Source organism: Hemitrygon akajei, chromosome 16, assembly GCF_048418815.1.
Source record: "Hemitrygon akajei chromosome 16, sHemAka1.3, whole genome shotgun sequence".
NCBI classification, from domain to species: Eukaryota; Metazoa; Chordata; class Chondrichthyes; order Myliobatiformes; family Dasyatidae; genus Hemitrygon; species Hemitrygon akajei.
In genome coordinates this window covers 34938175-34958035 of record NC_133139.1, presented here as the reverse complement: position 1 = coordinate 34958035, position 19861 = coordinate 34938175, and positions in this window count along the sequence as shown.

The window sequence follows — 19861 nt, the reverse complement described above, 5'->3', positions numbered from 1 at the left end:
AACTTCACTAAATACAATTGATTAATATTTGAGGAAGGGACCAAGCCAAACTCTGACAAAACTGCAGTCATGGCAAAGCACTTTGAATACAGTTTGCATTGTTTTTCCTGTTTTGTGTTCTGCTGAGCATTGTGGGCATGCTATGTTGCCGCCTGAATATCTGTTGGCTATCGATGCAAATGGCTTGTTTCACTGTACGTTTCAATGTACAATACCTCCGAATCTGAATATTAACTTATTGTGACAACACCGTGGTATGTCCTCTTTCTAAGCCAGGGTGAGGATGACTGGAATATTTATCTTCCACAACAACCGGGGGAAACCCAATTCGGAAATGTGTCTAGAGCTGAAGCACCAACAGCAGTGCTACAGTCTTAATCACTGTCCTTCGGGTATTTCAACACCACATATAGACCAGGGCTTGTGCTGTCAGACATTACTTTTCCACAAACTCTTCACAAAACAGGCACTACTCACAGACAAGAGGACGGGAACGGGACTGGAAATCCCTATAAAGGTCTGTGTTAAATGCTGAGGGGATGATAGTGGTCTCCCTACCATCCATCAAGGACATTTACCAGGAGTGCTGCATACACAGGACTCTTAGTATTACCAAGGATCCCACCCATCCATCCAGCATCCTCTTCAACATTCTACCATCAGGCAGGAGACTCCGATGCAGAGACAAAAGTGGTCAGGATGGGCAACAGTTTCTTCCCCCGGGCCATTAGGCTTCTGAACTCTTTGCTGCATTGCGTTCAAAGTGTCACTGGTTAACTTGCTCTGTACCCTACAATATTTAATTTATGCACTTTATTTATGCATATTTCATTTGTAGATCTTATTTTTACTTCCCTAAGCTATTGTGTGTTATATGTGTGTCATGTGTATTACTGAGCTTTGCACCCTGATCCGGAGAAACATTGTCTTGTATGCGTGGATATAGTTAGATAACAATAAAATTGACTTGTCTTGACAAGGGACCTCAATACACCCCTCCTAAAAACCTTGCATTTATACCTCACCAAACTGAAGCATTCACTTTCCCCCAAGTGGTTGCATAATGTACAACCCAATACACCCAGCTATGAATATTCATCTTTACATTTGACTGCAGTAATAATGTACAGTATATCCTCACCTACACATAGCTCAGGTGATGTAGTTTACTGTGTACACACTGGATAAAGGAGGGAAGGTGGGCAGGTGGAACCAGTTGAAGCTGGCATCTGTGATTGGTAATCAGGTGGAATAGGGGATGCGGGAAGTGGAATTAAACTGGCGGCGGTAGGGAAATCAGAAAGCGAACAAATGGAACACATGCATCCCTAAAGTTGGGACATACCATTAGGTTGTAGACTACCCAGCCAGAATATGAGGTGGTGTTCTTCTAGTTTAAATTTGGCCTCACTATGGTGGTGGTAAAGGCCAATGATGGGTCCGTGAGGGAATGGAAAGGGGAGTGAAAGTGCCTTGGTACTGGAAGTTCAGGATGATCATTGTAGACAGAGCTCAGATGTTCCACACAGTGGGGACCCTCTCTTGCCAATGTGGATGAAACTGCATCAAAAGTATTGAGGAGAGTAGCTGAGGTTGGAGAAGATGCGCGTGGATCTCTGCCTCACCTGGAAAGACAGCTTGGGTCCCTGGATGGCGGTGGGGGCAGAGGGGGGTGACGGACAAACGTTGGACCTCCTATGGCTGCAGGGAAAGTGCCAGAGGGGTGTGTGGATAGGGCTGAACAAACCAGGGAGACACAGAGAGTCTGGGCCCAGTGAAAGGCGGAAAGGGGTGGGAGAGGAAGATAGGACTGGTGGTGGGATCTCTTTGCAGCTGGCAAATATGACGAAGAATGCTGCTGGATGTGGAAACTAGTAGGGTGTATGGTGAGGATCATACACTGTCTGTGTGGAGCTAGGTGAGGGGACAAGCAGACGTGTGGGAAATGGAGGAAATGTGAGCTAAGGACCCATCAAACATGGGAGAGGGGAAGCCAAGTTTCCTGATGTCCTGGAGCGGGAAGTCTCGTCTTGAGAACAGATGCAGCTGAGATGGAGAAACAGAGAAAATGCTGAGGGCATCCTCACATGAGACTGGATGGGAGGAGGTATGGTCCAGGTAGCTGTGGGAGTCAGTGCTTTTATAGTAAGTGTCAGTGGATGGTTTGTTTCCTGAAATGGAGACAGAAAGGTCCAGAAAGGGAAAAGGTTGTCACAAAAAATATATGTGAATTTAAGGTGGGTAGAAGTTCATAGTGATAGTGATAAAATTGATGAATTCAGTGTGTATATGAGAAACAGCACCAGTATTTCTATAATTATTTCAAATCTCTGCAGAAACCCATTTCCATTCACTCATTCACTGTCCTAACAGAACACTGAAAAACCCAACCTCGTAGCTTGTCTTGTCAGTATTAGTCAGGTTGGTGAAATCACTGCCTGTCCATTCTGCAGATGTGACGCCTCTTGCCTCAAGCAGAGGGTTAACAGCAACCATGCTGCATACAACGCTTTGTGTTTTGTTTCCTGTTAACATTGTCCCTTCGCCACAGGAGCAGAAACGAGTCAAGTTGAAAAGTTTTACACAAATGAGGTGGGTTTTCATGCACCTGTCAGAAGCAGGCCGGCCCCAATCAGACAGCCTGGCAGGAGCCTGACAGTTCACTGGGCAGGGCTGCTCGAACCACAGGGAGTCAGTCCACTGCAGCACATGTTAAACCACAGACATTAAACTGACCAGATTTATTAGCAGCCCTCTCAGGAGCTGAATCAACAGCTGGCTTCTCGCTGGAGGAGACAGGTATATAGGAGAACCAGCAATCAGTATACAATCATCATCTCCTCCATTCATTTCATTCCTTCTAGTTGACAATAAATACAACTTGGCTTCTACTCAGTATTTGACTATTACTTAGTACCCGACTATTACTCAGTATTTGACTATTACTTAGTTCTTGACTATTACTCAGTACCCGACTATTACTCAATACTTGACTATATCACAGCCAGCCATCTTCAGGTACTTTGTCCAAATGTGACCAAACTCAAAGTTCCTATTTTGATGGGAAATCTTGGCTGAGGATTTTACTTCTTTTGCTCCGTTCACAACCTAAAACATTTCTCATCGTTTTGCAGCCAATGAAGTGCTTTTGCAAGGCTGGGTCATAACTTGGGGAATGAAGCACCAGATCTGTTCATGGTGACGTGTGACAAAGGGCAGGGGCATATAATTAATAACTAACCTAATTTTAGATATTGAAGAAAAAAGATATTGGCCTGGTAATCAAAGAGAATTCCTGTGGGCTTGTAACCATTGTATTTTATTGCTTTGTCAGATTTTCGGCCACTAGATTGCGTCTGCCATAGGACAGTGCCTCTCTGTTCTGCAGTAGACCGGATCCTGGTTTCAGGTTCTTGCAATGGGATTTGAAATTACAACCTTGCCAACTTACAGTGCTGCTTCTGATGAACATCTGAGTATTCCACTGGGAAAATCCCAAATAAAATCTACCCTACTTAACCTCTGATAGGAACCAGGAACCAGTGAAACTTCAGGGATAAGTCAAGGCACTCAGACAGTGCTTTTCAAAACCGTGGGTACCCCAAGTGCTGCATAGCTAACAAAGTAGTTCTTGAAGTTAGTCGCCGTTGTAGTGTGAGTAAAGCATCCATCAGTTTTTACTTACGTTCCAACCATTCACCATCTGATAATGATCAGACAGTCTGATTCCAGTGATGCTGACAAAGAAAAAACAGGAGAAAATCTGCAGATGCTGGAAATCCAAGCAACACACACAAAATGGTGGAGGAATTCAGCAGGTCTGGCAGCATCTGCCAAACGGTCTCGGCCCGAAATATCGACCGTACTCTTTTCCATAGATGCTGCCTAGCCTGCTGAATTCCTCCAGCATTTTGTGTGTGATGTTGACAAAGAAATACATACTGACCATGTCCTTAGGGATAACGCACCAAATCTTCAAATTAGTGCTATGCAAGCCCTTGGCATAAAACATCAGCTAAAATCCAGAGATTGAACCCCTACAGCAGTCTCTCAGGGTTGCAATAGAAAGGCCACTTATATTTTTGCCCTTCAGAAGTGTAGAGTGGAACTTGAACTGTTAACAGGCTAACACAAGGCATAAACTGCACCAGAGGAACTGTAGCTTGAGACATTTGCAAAAATCCACTCTTGCCTTTGATATTTAATTTCTTAAATGGCATTTCAATATCAATATTCAATCATCGATGTTTTTAAAAATGATGCAAGAAGCAATGAAATGAAACAAGTGGAGCACAAACAGGAGAAAATCTGCAGATGCTGGAAATCCGAGCAACGCACACAAAATGGTGGCGGCTCAGCAGGCCAGGCAGCGGCCATGGGAAAAAAGTACAGTTGACGTTTCGGGCCGAGACCCTTTGGCAGGACTCAAGCAGAGCTTTTTCTTATTGACTAGGGTATTAGCCAGGAACAACTCCACACCTAGTATGGTCATGAATTATTTAATTTTCAGCTACTCAGGTAGATAGGATGGCAGCTTAATATCTGAAATAGACATCAGGACATTTAACGTTGCTACTCTCCCTCAGTAGGTACAAAGCTCGTGGCCTGGTTTGCAAGTCCTATCATATCGTTCCAGGTAAGATTTAAGAACACTGCTGACAGCCAAGCTGCCAAAACTCATCTGGGACTTGTGATCCTCAGCAGCAAACAAGACTAAATCCAACCTGTGTTTATGAGCTGCATTTCTGTCACAGGTTTCCCTTGGCTAAGAGAACAAGCTGCTTAGTTGCTCTCCAAAATGCAAGTCGGCTGTGAAAGTAGAACCACATCAACGTCCTGCATTTGTCCTGGCAGCTGTATTGATTATCACACCCGTGAACTGATGGACACAGCAAATAAGTTCAGGACGGGTGAAGCAGGATTTCATATCTTTGATTTAATTGGGTCACTAAATGGCTAATGAGCTTCAAAACAGCCAAGTACAAAATTACAAGGAGCAAATTTCTAAAATAGAATGTGTTATCTCAGACCGAATCATAGACTGTTCATACCTCCAGCATTTTGTGTCTCTTACTCCATGTTAAGTTGAACAGTGGGAAGAGTTAACTAGAAGGGATATCTGGGGCAACACACACATTATGCTGGAGGGATTCAGCACGTCAGGCAGTATCTATGGAGGGGAATTATCAGTCGGCATTTCGGGCCGAGACCCTTCATCAGGACTGGAAAGGAAGGGAGCAGAAGCCAGAATGAGAATATGAAGGAAGGGGAAGGAGTACCAGGTGGGTAGATGATAGGTGAGACCAGCTGAGGGGAGAAGCATGTGTGTGGGAGAGGGGGGATGAAGGAAGAAGCTGGGAGGGGATTGGTGGAAGAGATCAAGGCCTGAAGAAGAAGGAACCTAATAGGAGAGGACAGTGGACCAATGAAGAAAGGGAAGGAGGAGAGGCACCGGAGGGAAGCAGTGGGCAGGTGAGAAGAGAAGGGGTGATCTAGGGATTGGAGGGTAAACCACGATAAATGTAAGACAGTGTAATCAGATTCTGGACATTGTGCTGATCAAGAGATCTGTAGATGAGATATGGAGTGCAGTGGACTTGTCAGCACTAGGATCGTTTGAAGTAATAGAAGTGGGACTAAGTCCCTGGGGTTGATCAATAAAGGGCCCAAGTTAACCAATCGGAGACTGCGCTGTTGCTTATTAGAGATGGAACGGAGTGTAAATGGATCGCCGGGCAGCTCTGGGTGCCTGCTCGGATTTCATCGTTTTTGACTGAAGAGAGCAGCAAAAACGAGGCAACAAAGGTCAACGCACAGGTGAGGGTTCGTGCCACTGGCAGGGTGCATGAAGTGAGAACAACCTCTCACCTGTGCCTTGACCTGTATTGTCCTGCTGTTAATCCCTCTGCTCCTCATTCTCCCAAAGTCCTGGGAGTACTTCCTTCTGTGCTCGACGCTTCCTTGGCGTTATTCTACCTTTATTTAGTCACCTTGTCTGTGCTTTTTAGTCTGCATTTTCTCCTCATCTCTATTTACCTTCCCCCTGAAATACATACACATATAGCTGATTGCTTTTAATATAATCAATGGGATTATTCATCTCTGAATGAAGCCTGTCTACCAGGCAGACATTTCTCAAAAGGTTTGTTTTAAATTTGTTTTGATTCCCCTCCTAATTTTTGGTCCAGAGACAAAGCCCATTCTGTTACAAGATCCTGAAAAGCTCCAAGACCCCCTTCTAATTAGGGAGAGTGCAAAGTGAAGTAGCTTTTTTTCCGCTTGTTACTCCCCTATAGGTGGTTCAGTATTTGCTGATTCATTAGGGACAATTAAGTCTCTAACTAGTAATTAATCACATAATCGATTCCCTGAGTCCCACTAATGGGAATGGCTTCAAATTAACTGTCCAAGTCGGAGAGAACCAGTCTGAGCAAAGATAATGGACCAACAAGCGGAATTAATTGAGATTGAGTTTGATTAAAATATGCTTTGAATAGACACTGAGTTTTCACATGACATGATTCCCGCAGTGGAGCTGTCCTGGCGCCAAGTTTGCACAGGGCTCCATCTGAGCAGCTTTCCCGCACCGAGCCCACACCCCATTCCCAGAACAAAGGCACTTGTATGGCATGGAAAGAGACAGAGAGGAATAGCTCCATGGCAAAAATAAACGAATATGAGATGCACACACACACACCAACACAGAAAAATGCACACACATGCATGTGCACACACACACACACACAGACACACACACATACACACACACACACATACACACACCAACACAGAAAAACACACACAACACACAGAAAACAAACACACACACACACACACACAACACACAGAAAAACACACATACACACACACCAACACAGAAAAACACACACAACACACAGAAAACAAACACACACACACACATACACACAGAGAAAAACACACACACACACCAACACAGAAAAACACACACACACAGACACACCAGCACATACACAAGCCAACTACACCAACACACACAAGCCAACCACACACTCACACACACACACACCAACTGTACACTGATGGATATACACACGCATACACACACACAGACAGACTGTATATACATATATATATATACACACACACAGACTCACCAACTCTCATACAAGCCAATCAAACACACATGAACACACACAATCATACATACACACATACACACAGAGGCACAGACATACACACACACGCACACACGTACGCATATGCTAACTATACACTCACGCGCAGTCTAGACACAGGCATACATGCAGACACACATTCACACACACCCCACACATATTTACACACAAACACAGACGGAAACATACTCAAAGACACAAACACACACCCACACACAAAACACACATGCCAACTACACACTAATGCATACATAGACAAACAAACCAACAGACAGACACACCAAAACAAATTCACCACCACACATACATACAGTGTACATGGACACAGACAGACACACACACACAAACATTTCCCAATTAATGATTCACTTCCACTTCCATGCTCTGCGATTGATATTCACACTGTCATCTCTTCTATGCTGGAGAAACCAAACACAGATTATGTTATGGAGCACTTGCCATCATTCCTCCAGGGTGACCCTGTGTTTCCAGTTGTTGCCACTTCAATTCTCTATACCACTCCAGCTCTCACCCTCCTGTCTCTAGCTTCCTTCAGCGTTACAATGCACCCCTGAGGAACATCACCTCATCCTCCATCTGGGCACATTGCAACCTTCATAACTTAATATCAAATCCTACAAGGTTAGGCAATGCTCCCATCAATGCCAGGAATGGTATTGCTGCCTCTCATGATTTTGGCTTAGTTTTTCTTGTTCTATTCATATACTCTTGCCAGCTGGACATAACCCACAGCCTCACTGTTAACATATTCCATAGACAAAGAACCACAAATTGTCAGTAGCTGCTCCACTCCCATGACCCTATTTGGACTCACTCTATCATATATATTCCTTTTGCTCTCCCCCTGGTTTCCCCTACCCCATTTTCTCTGCTACTAAAAACCAATTTGTTTTTCTCTCTTTCCCAGTTCTGACAATGGGTCCCAGATATGAAACAATAACTCTGTTTCGCTTTCAACAGCCTGACCTGCTGACTACTTAAAGCATTTGCTGTTTCAGTTTCTGTCAGTTCCAAGTAACCCATTCACAGAGAGGGCCAATGTTCAGTGTACTTACTCCCAAAGAGAGCTAATTACCAGGGAATCCATTCCCATAGAGAGCAAGTTTCTGGGAAAATTATTTCCAAGGAGCACTACTTCTCTGGAAACCCATTGACAGGAAGGGCTATTTCCAGGAAAGCTATTCAATATCCAGGAACATATTCTTAAGGAGAATTGGTGCTCAAGAAACTCATTGCCAGGGAATGAAGGAAACCCATTGCCAGGGAGAGATAGTACCCTGGAAAACCTAGTGCTTTGATGGAACCAGGATCCAGGGAACAGATCCACAAGGGAGAACCAGCACTCTAGGAATCCAGTGCAAACAGGAACCCATTCCTCAGTATAACGGGGTATGGTTCTCCATAGAACCACATATAATGTATGCTTAGCTATTCAGATACAAATAAGGATAAAATACAATAAGAACGTGAAGTTCCAAATTTTATAAAAAGGAGTAAAGCTTACAATAGGGATAGTGCTCGACCTATGAAATCACTGGCAAGGTTACTATGTCCAGTTTAGTGTATCTTTTATATAAGGTGACTCTGGTCAGGTATATCTCAAATAAGTTTAAACGTTGTAATCATGTCAACTTCTTACCTTGTTTTCGTTTAATATATGAACAAGGCTGAAGTACAGGATGTGACAAGAGGTCACTTTTCCTGTCTCTCTGTTGTCACTGAGGCTGGAATTTATTTCACTTGCTGTAGTTTTTTTTTCAATAGGTAGGCTGATTCTGAATTTGTAGTAAGTGCACAGCAAGGCACCTGTAAAGCCTGCTACTTTAACCATTTGTCAGTGGACAGTGTGCGCTTTCTGATGGAGCAAATAGTTACTGTACAATGGATGTGATTTTTTTGTGAACACCCTTTAGAGTGACAGTGGTTCCTGCAAGTCAGAAAACAAAGGAAAGTACAAGTCAAAGCACTACAACTACTGGCGGTGGAGTCAACTCCAGTCTCTCTTTACTTCAGGAATTATTAATTTTAACTCGAAGTGATCAACTAAGTTGGCTCTAGGAAGAAGGAAAACAAGTTCTGAAGGGCTTTTTCAGAAGTCTAGGTTATTTTCTGGAAAGCAGAGAGCATGAGGTTTTTATGATTTAGAAAATCAGTAGAAAAAACCGTAGATGTGGGAAATCTGAAATAAAAACAGAAAGTGCTGGGAACTCTCAGCAGGTCGGCCCACACCTATGGAAAGAGTCATAGAGCAATATGGCACAGATACAGCCCCCTTGTCCCAACTCATCCACGCCAACCATTAGTCCCCATTTCCTGTGTTCAAGTCATGTCCCTCCGTGCCTTCCTCATTCATGTACCTATCTAAATACTTCTCATATGTCAGTGGTGTGCATGCCTCAATTATTTCCTCTAGGAGCTCATTCCATATAGTCAACGCCCTTTACATGAACATGTTGCCCCTAAGTCCATTTTAAATCATTTCTCTCTCACCCTATATCTATGTCTCCTAGTTTTGGACCTGCCTACCCTGGGGAAAAGACTGTTACCATCCACTGTATCCATGCCCCTCATAATTTTAAATAGCTCTATAAAGTCACCCCTCATTTTCCTACATTCCAAAGAATATAGACCCAGCCTGGTCAACCTCTGTCTATAACTCAAGCCATCTAGTCCAGGCCTAGTCCTCTTGTCCTCACAGATCTTCTCTGCAGTCTTTACAATTAACTGTTACTGACTTTTTTTTATATAACAGGGTGACCAGACCTGTTGGCATCACTAGAAGAGCAGTCTCACCAACAACTTATACAACCACGGCATAGTGTCCTACCAGTGCCCTGACTGAGGAAGGCCAGTATGCTTAAACCTTTCTCGACACCTGTCTTTCACCTTGTTGTTTTCAATGAACTATTCACTTGAACTCCTAAGACTTTCTGTTCCATACATTCCCTCGTGCTGTACCAGTCGTAATATATGTCTTACACTGGTTTGATTTTCCAAAATGCATCATCTCTCAGCTATCTGTATTGAGTTCCACTTGCCACTCCTAGTTTACCTCCCTAACTGATCAACACCGCCCTGTATGATAACTTTCCACACTACCAACAATACCTCCTAATTTTGTATCATCTGGAAACTTACTGATGAAGCCTTGTGTATTTGCATCCATACCATTTATACAAACAATGAATGACAAGTATCCCAGCAGTAAACTCTCCAGTACACCTCTAGTCACCGGCCTCCATTGAGAAAAACAGCCTACCTCCAAAGCAATCATCTCTCCCTGAATTCATGGGACCTGGAAGCAGAGTTAACATTTCCAAGACTTTGTCTGAACTTAGTTCTGACCTCTGATCTTAATGTTTCACCACCATAAAATGTTAACTCTGTTCCTCTTCTCACTGATGTTGCATTATCTGCTGAGAGTTCCCAGCATTTTCTGTTTTAATTCGCTCCTGTAGTAGTAAGCCCAGTGTTGATTGGGCTTATCCTGCATCCTGTCCGTGGAAGTCAGGGCAGTACATTGTGGAGAGCGAGCTGTTGCCCATGTAGCAGGCTCCTTCTGTCCCCGCAGCTGATGAATCCGATGGAATGGCAGAGACTGACACAGTTTGGCACCAGTAGTGTCGCAGGAGTTGCTAGTCAGCATTGAACCCAATGATGGACTGCCTTAGAGACTCCAGCTCTGGATTTCTCCCCTGGGATTTACTCCTGAAGCCTTCCCATTGAGTGGGTATAGTGGCAAGGCAGCAGAGGTTTGAGTTCAGTGTTTTCCTTCTCCCGGATGAGCTACCAACCATGCTGACAAGCCCCATCTGCCCAAAGCAACTGGTTTTAAGGTGCCAGTAACTCACCTTTGCCGCTTCTCCTGACAGTAGAAATGGTTCTGCTGGGTTTAGTAGCTAAGCCACATATGAAGGCAGGAGATGGACCTGGTTGATTGAGGCTATTTGAGACACTCGTCATTAGAAGCATTTGATAGGCAGTGGGAGCTTATCCCCACTACTCCTCCCAGTTATGAAAAACCTTAAGGAGCCACTTGGTGGTGTATCACCTGTACCTAATAATGTGGCCACAGTCCATAATCATGGTCTTCTGCTGCTGTTGCCCATCCTACTGCCACACACTGGATGTTTTAATTTTTAACACCACTCTCTGTGAAGTCTAGAGACTGCTGTGCGTTAAAAACCCCAATGATCAGCAGTTTCTGAGATACTCATTCCACCCTGTCTGGCACCAACAATCATTCCACAGTCAGCGTCACTTATATCATATTTTCCCCCCATTCTGATGTTTGGGTCTGAATAACAACTAAACCTCTTGACCAAGCCCGCATGCTTTTATGCACTGAGTTGCTTCCACATGATTGGCTGATTAGATGTTAATGAGCAGGTGCACAGGTGAACTTAATAAAGTGCACAATGAATGCATTTGTTTTTTATTATCGTGATGGCGAAGGCCAATCCAGGAGGAACAATTCAAAAATGAGGATATTAGGAAGCAGTCAGAGTGAATTTACATTTATCTATTAACAATGGTTTGGACCAGATTTTCACCTTCAAGTCTGGAGCTGTACAAAGCTCCAGACAGTCACTCCAGCGTCAAGGAAATGGTATACTAATGGAGGTGCCATCTTTCAGGAGAGCTGGTTGTGTGAGAGCCTGCAAAGCCATGGCATTATTTCAGAAAAGGTAGGACAACTATCCATGGTATCATGACCAGTAATACCCTGTCAAGAGGCTTCGCTGAAGCTAATTGCCCAGTCATTCTAAGTTGGTCTGTGAGAACTACACACAAATTACCTGAAATATTTCTTATATTGATTGTACATTGTCGCTTGAAAAGTACTTTATAGGCTCCAAAATATTCCAGAATAACCTGAAATAATTGCTGAAACCACGTATAGGTGAGAGGGATGTCTACGGCAGCTGGGAAAGCTTACAAATGCCGTTCCCTTCATAAATGGGAGCACATACTGGAAAAAAAACGAGAACATGAGGCACTACTGAACCATCTGGCTGCCCATTTCATTTATGATGTACAACTCCATCTGCTTTATGTTCATTTATTGATTTCAAACTAACGTTACAGTTTTTTTCCAAGTTTCTAAAAGTGCACTAGAATATTTTACGTAGAGTGCTACGTAAATGTTCAATTAATTAAATTATTTTGAATTAGTTACATCAATTATCTCACTTAACATGTTCTTTAATCAGTCAATGACATGCAATTAAAATAATAGCTGCTACACTTGATCAAACATAGCTCTATCATTATAACAGAGCAAGCTCAGGCCCGTCACTAAGCAATGTGCTTGGATAGTTCATGGAAAATGTTGTCTTTTAGAGATCACACAATCAGAAAAGGAAAATATTCTTTCAAACATGCACTTAAATAAAGAACATAAAGCTGATCATTCCTTGTTTCTGCCGTCAGAAAGAGAAGTACTACAGACAACAATAGTACTTTGCCTTTATATAACACTTTAAAAATGTGTGCCGGTGTTACGTAAGAATATTATCAAATAGAAGTAGGTTCAAAAGGAGCAATATAGGGAGCTATCTGGACAGAAGTTTCAGCCAAGTGGACCAATGTCATGGAGCATGTTAAAGGGGCAGAGAAGCTGAGTGTGACTATGAGCACGATTACTTGTGCTGGAGTAATGAGAGGCAATGCTCAGCATACGAGAAGTCGAGGAACAAGGATCCAAATCAGAATAACTACTGACATATGTCCTCAGATATGCTGTTTGGGGGTGGCTGTGCAGTGTAAGACATAAACATTACTATAAGTTACAAGAATAAATAAAAGGTGTCTCAGAGGTTTGGAAGGATGGATTTTTGAGGGGTAAAGTAATGGAGGCATCTAAGACAAAGATGAGGAGTTTCAAATTGCAATCCGCAATTTGTTCCCAATTTCTTTCTTCAATGATGAAGATCCAATTATGAAGATTAAACAATCTGTACCCATGAGGGAAAAGGAATTGTAAATGTTTTGAGTTGAAACCCTTCACCAGCGCTTGTGCTTCTAGTGATTGGATCTTCCGATACTAAAGCCATCTTCTCTGGTTCCTCTGAAATGTCCTTCTTCTTCTTGAAACCTTCCATCTCCACTGCGATATTGGAAAGAGCTCTCAGTGCATTTTCTCTATTTCCTACATGTCTGTTTTCACTCCCTCCTTCCCATGGGAAAGAACAAAGGGCAGCACTCCACTGGTACTCACCTTCCACTCCACCAGCCCTCACGTTCAACAGATGGTCTTTTGCAATTTTTTACCTGCTCCAACAAGATCCTTCCACTAGTCATGTTCCCCTTTCCTTTCCCCTTTCTACATCATTTCGTGACTCCATAGTTCAGTCTTCCATCCTCTCCCACCATTGACACTTTCCACAGGAGATGAAACAACTGTTCATTCACCTCCTCCCTTCCCACCATCCAGAGGCCGAAATAATCATTCCAAAGGAAGCACCAATTCACTTGCACTTGTTCCGATGTTGTCTATTGCACGTGGTATTTACAAAGTGATCTCCTCTACATTGGAGAAACCAAACGCAGATAGAGTAATTACTTTGTGGAGCACCTACGCACAGTCCACAAGAATGATCCTGATCTCCCTGTTGTGTAATGCTTAGTAATATCTTAATTTTCATCTGGACATATTGCAGCTTTCTAGAATGATCAATTTTTTTTCTTCTTCCAGTAAGATGGTGGTACACTCAGATGCAAGCGGCCTCTCAAGGGCCAACCAAAGGTGTTTTTCTCTTCATTAAATGTGATTTTTATGATCGCAAGACAATACTGGACTCCAAGAAATTTGGAAACTGCAGGTCTCGTTGATCGGAGTAACCAGCTGGGGTGTCAAAGGAGCTGGACTGGGTTTGGAGGAGCTGACAAAGGTGGAATACAGTGTAACCATGGGTGATTGCCTTAGATGTCTCCCTTGCGATTGCAAGACCCTTTTGGACACTAATAGTGTAAGGTGCCATAGCCTGTTTCCCTTGTAGTGCAACGGGCAGCAGGGAAGCTGCATAGCCTCAGTTGTAGTGAGGATGAGGCCTCAAGCTGCAGGCTGGCCTGCTGTTGCAGTCTGGGAGAGGAGATACTGAAGGCGGTGCAACGTGGTGTCTGTACCTTGTTGGGAGCTGGCCTTTCAGTGCTGCCCTCCAGTGTTCGAACGGTGGAATGACAGACTGGACTGTAGTGCTGGCAACTGCACAATCAATTTGCGGGACACGCCGATCAGGGTCTTGGGCTATATATGTGGTTTTTTTGCTCATTATTTTGAATGGTCTGTGTATGTTTTGCACTTTGGCCCAAGAGGAATTCTGGTTCATTCTGCTGTATCCATGTATGGCTGAATGATAATTGATTTGATTTGATTCGGGTAAACTGCTGTCTCATCATTTCCCATTTTGCTATGTATGTCCCTTTCTCACCCCATTTCTTTTAAATGCCCCAGTAATGGCTAGTATTCATGGTCCAGAAACTTGATCTGTCTATAGTCTTACACCTCAATCAAGTCAAGTCAAGTCACTTTTTATTGTCATTTCGACCATAATTGCTGGTACAGTACACGGTAAAAACGAGACAACGTTTTTCAGGACCATGGAGCTACATGAAACAGTACAAAAACTACACTGAACTACATAAACCAACACAGAAAAAAAAACTACTCTAGACTACAGACTGCATAAAGTGCACAAAACAGTGCAGGCATTACAATAAATAATAAACAAGACAATAGACACAGTAGAGGGCAGTAAGTTGGGGTCAGTCCAGGCTCTGGGTATTGAGGAGTCTGATGGCCTGGCGGAAGAAGCTGTTACACAGTCTGGTCGTGAGAGCCCAAATGCTTCAGTGCCTTTTCCCAGATGGCAGGAGGGAGAAGAGTTTGTATGAGGGGTGCGTGGGGTCCTTCGTAATGCTGTTTGCTTTCCGGATGCAGCGTGCAGTGTAAATGTCTGTAATGGCGGGAAGAGAGACCCCAATGATCTTCTCAGCTGACCTCACTATCCGCTGTGGGGACTTGCGATCCGAGATGGTGCAATTTCCGAACCAGGCTCCCCCAGGTTTGCTTTGGAAACTGCTTTCCCTTCACTCTTTCCCAAGCTCTGAGAAAGAGCCTTTGATCCAAAATTTTAACTGGGTTCTCTTTCCACAGATGCTGATTGACTCTGAGTTCACCCTGCATTTCTGGATTTGTTTCAGATTCTAGCATCTACAAGTTTGTTTTCTATGAGAAATCGGGGCAGTGCTGGACTTATAGGGAAACCGGGAAAATGAACAAACGGGGCTTGCTAAGAACTAGGATATATGGGGCAGAGCTCCAAATGACATTAATGAAGGCGGAAGATGGAAGGCTGAGACGGAGAGCTTTAGAGAGAGATAACAAAATCTGATTAATCCCAGGATGTGCCTTCTTACAGAAAATAATCTTTGTTGTTTTAATGGGAACAGACGGGATAATAGTCCCAGTTTAGCAACAAAAATAATAGTTTGCTTAATAGGTGGTTTTACCTCCATGAGGTGTCATAGGCAATCCCTTAATTGAGGTAAAATACAGAAAGAAATAATTTTCTTGTCCCTGTGACCATTGGTAGTCGGAAGGAAGTGCAGAGGGCTGTTTGATAATTGTGGCTCTAGGGCTGATTCTCATTAAACTGGGTCTCTGCTTTCTCTGTTAGTATCTATTTTGCAGCCTTACCAATTCCAAGGATCCAACACGGACAGCACAGCAATTGACACACAGGTTAAACTCACAACATTGACAGTCAAGCCCATTTTACGTATTGATTATATGTTAACCCTTAGTTAGCCAAAACATCCACTGAAATTCCATTTTCAGTGGATATTTTTTTTCCAGTCTACAGCTAATATGCTATGACATCAAAATAAGTTATGGTGGTCAACATCTTCGTTTATAAATGCTAACTCAGGTATACAGTGCCAACAAGAATTCAACAATTTTAAATAAAAGGTGAATGATTTTTTTGGCAGTGAAATTTTCTTTGGGTCACAGAATAAAGGGATAGTCGGTTAAAGAGGAAGATCCACTGTTCCTTTGCTGTCGGTGGCTCTTTTTCTGTGCACTGGGATTCCATTTCCTTCTCTCCCTGTCATCTTAAATAGGTTTCTGCATTTAAGCATCTACCTTATTCCTCTCTATTTCATTTGCAATGATAAATTCTTATTTCTGGTGACTTGTGCACTTAAGACAAAAAAAAAACTAACCTTCGCAACACCCACAAAGTCCTGGAAGCAGCTCAGGCAGCATCTATGGAAGTGAATAAACAGTTTATATTTTGAGCGAAACCCTTCATCAGGACTGGAAAGGAAGAAGATAGAAGCCAGAAAAAGAAGGTGGGGAGGTGCGCAGGAAAGAAATAGATGTTCTCAGGCGACAGATGAAACCAGGTGGGGGAGAAGGCGAGATGAAGAAAGATGCTGGGATGTGAGAGGTGGAAGAGGTAAAGTGCTGAAGAAGGAACCTGATAGTAGAGGATAGTGGACCATGGGAGAAAGGTAAAAAGGAAGGATTTCCCATCCCGACACTCGCTACATGGCCTCTTTGACTGCCACGATGAGGGCACACTCAGGTTGCAGGAGCAACACCTTCATTCTTTGGGTAGTCTCCAACCTGATGGTATGAAAGTCACTTTCTCTAACTTCTTGTAGTTTCTCCCATTCCCTCTTCTTTTCCCATTCCCCAAACTGGTTCTTCTCTAACCCCCTTCTCTTAGAACATAGAATATGGAAGAGTACAACACAGGAACAAGCCCACAATGTTGTGCCGAACTAGCTGAAGAGCAAATCAAAGCACCCAAGCTCTAATCCCTCCTGCCTACACAATGCTCATATCCTTCCGCCTCGCTTACATCCGCGTGCCTATCCAAACATCTCTTAAAAGTTTCTTATGTCTTTGTCTCTACCACCACACCAGGCATCATGACTCTGAGTAAAAAACTTACCCCTCACATCCCCCCTGAATCTACCCCCCTCTTGCTTTCAATGCATGGCCTCTGGTATTAGATACTTCAACCACGGGAGAGAGGTATTCTCTTTCCACTCTACCTAAGTTTCTCATATTCTTGTAAACCTCTTTCAGATCTCCCTTCAGCCTCCGATGCTCCAGAGAAAACAACGCAAGTTTATTCTGTCTTTCGTGATAGCACATGCTCTCTAAACCAGGCAGCATCCTGGTAAACCTCTTCTGCACCCTCTCCAAAGTCTCAATATTCTTCATATAGTGGGGCAAACTGAACTGTATGCAATACTCCAGAGGTGGTCGAACCAGAATTTTATAAAGTTGCAACATAACCTCCTGACTTTTGAACTCAGTGGCTCAACTAATAAAAGCAAGCACTCCATAATCCTTCTTAGCCATCTGTGTAGCCATTTACAAGGATCTGTGAACCTGGATCCCAAGATCTCTCTGCTCAGCAACACTGTTGAGGATCTTACCCTTAACAGTGTACTGTCTCCTTGCATTTGCCCTACCGAGGTGCAATACCTCACACTTACCTTGGTTAAATTCCATTTGCCATTCCTCAACCCATATCTGCAACTGATCTATATTGTACTGTCTTATTTGCCAGTCTGCTACACTATCCACAACTCCACCAATCTTAGTATCATCCACAAATTTTCTAACCCACCTATTTACATTTTCATTCAGGTCATTGAAATGCATCACAAATAGCAGAGATCCCAGCACAGATCCCTGCAGAACTCCAATAATTACAGATCTCCAGCTTGAGTAAGTCCCTTCAACCATTACCCTCTGTCTTCTATTGTAAGCCATTTCTGAATCCAAACAGCCAATTTGCTGCAGACCCCATGCTTCTTAATCTTCTGGACTAGCCCCCATGAGGGTCTTTGTCAAACACCTTACTAATATCCATGTAGACAACATCCACTGCCCTGCCGTCATCAGTCCCTCTCATCACCTTGTCAAAAAACCCAATCAAGTTGGTAAGACATGACCTGCCCCACACAAAGCCATGCTGGCTCTCCCTAATTAGGCCATGAGTTTCCAAATGATCATACATCCAGTCCCTAAAATATTCTCCAGCAATTTCCCAACAATGATGTGAGACTCACTGATCTATCGCCCTCAGGATTTTCCTTTGTTCCTTTCTTAAATAGAGGTACAACATTAGCCCTCGCCTGTTGCTAGAGAGGACACAAAAATACTGGTCAGGGGCCAAGCTATCTCATCTCTTGCTTCCTTCAATATCCTGGGATAAATTCCATCAGGCCCTGGAGACGTATCCATCTTAATACCCACTAGGAGGCCCAACACTTCCTCCTCTTTGACCTCTAAATGCTCTAACATATTTATACACTCAGTATTGATCTGGTCCTCAATATCCTTTTCCTTGGTGAATACTGAAGGAAAATACTCATTAAATACCTCACTCACATTCTTTGCATCCATGCAAATATTCCCCCCTTTATCCTTGAGTGGTCCCACCCTCTCCCTAATTATCCATTTACTCTTGATGTATGTATTCAATGCCTTGGGATTCACCTTAATCCTACTTGCCAGTGACTTTTCATGCCCCTCCTGGCTTTACTAATTGCCTTCTTTAGTTCCTTTCTGATTACTTTATAATCCTCATGTGCTTCATTTGATCCAGACTTCTGAAATTTTACATACTTTTCTTTTTTCTTCTTGACTAAATTCATCACCTCTCTGGACATCTGAGGTTCGCTTATCTTTCCATCCCTGGCCTTCCTTCTAACAGGAACATACCTTTCTTGTACTCTGTGCAATTGATCTTTAAACACCCTACATGTCTGATGTGGACTTGCAAGAGAAAAGGTGTTCCCAATTCACACTTCTCGTAATTTTCCTTACTCTAATTTAAAACTCCCCCACAAGGGCCATACCTATCCTTATCTATAGCTATCCTGAAAGGTAAAGAGTTGTGGTCTCTCTTCCCTAACTGTTCACTCACTGAAAGGTCAGTCACTTGGCAAGGCTCATTACCCAACACTAGGTCCAATATGGCCCCTCCTCTTACTGGACTGTCCACATATTATTTAAGAAACCTTCCTGGATACTCTTAACAAATTCTGCTCCATCTAAACACCTTACACTAAGAAGGTCCCAGTTTATATGAAGGAGTTGAAATTCCCCCTTGACAACAACCCTATTATTTTTACATATTTCCATAATCTGATCACATACCTGTTCATCTTCTCACCTGGCCATCACATTCCTCTAGGTAGTGCCTCTCCTTCATTTAACTGTCCTCTCCTTTTAGATTCTTTTTTCTCCAGCCCTCTGCCTCTTCGATTAATCACCTCCCAGCTTCATATTTCATCCCCACCTCCACCCACCTTCTCCTCATCTGGTCTCACTTGTCCCCACTTTCTTACTAGACTTTTATCCCCTTCCCAGCCTGAAACCAGCTGTTTATTTCCCTCCATAGATGCTGCCTGACTTGCTGAGTATGTTGCTCAAGGTTTCACCATTTATCTCTTAAATCACTTATGAATCTGAACATTTCAGACATTTACACCACACGCTGCACCCGCAAAGCTAACAGTATTGTGAAGGACCCCACGCACCCCTCACACAAACTCTTCTCCCTCCTGCCGTCTGGCAAAAGGTACCAAAGCATTTGGGCTCTCACGACCAGACTGTGCAACAGTTTCTTCACCCAAGCCATCAGACTCCT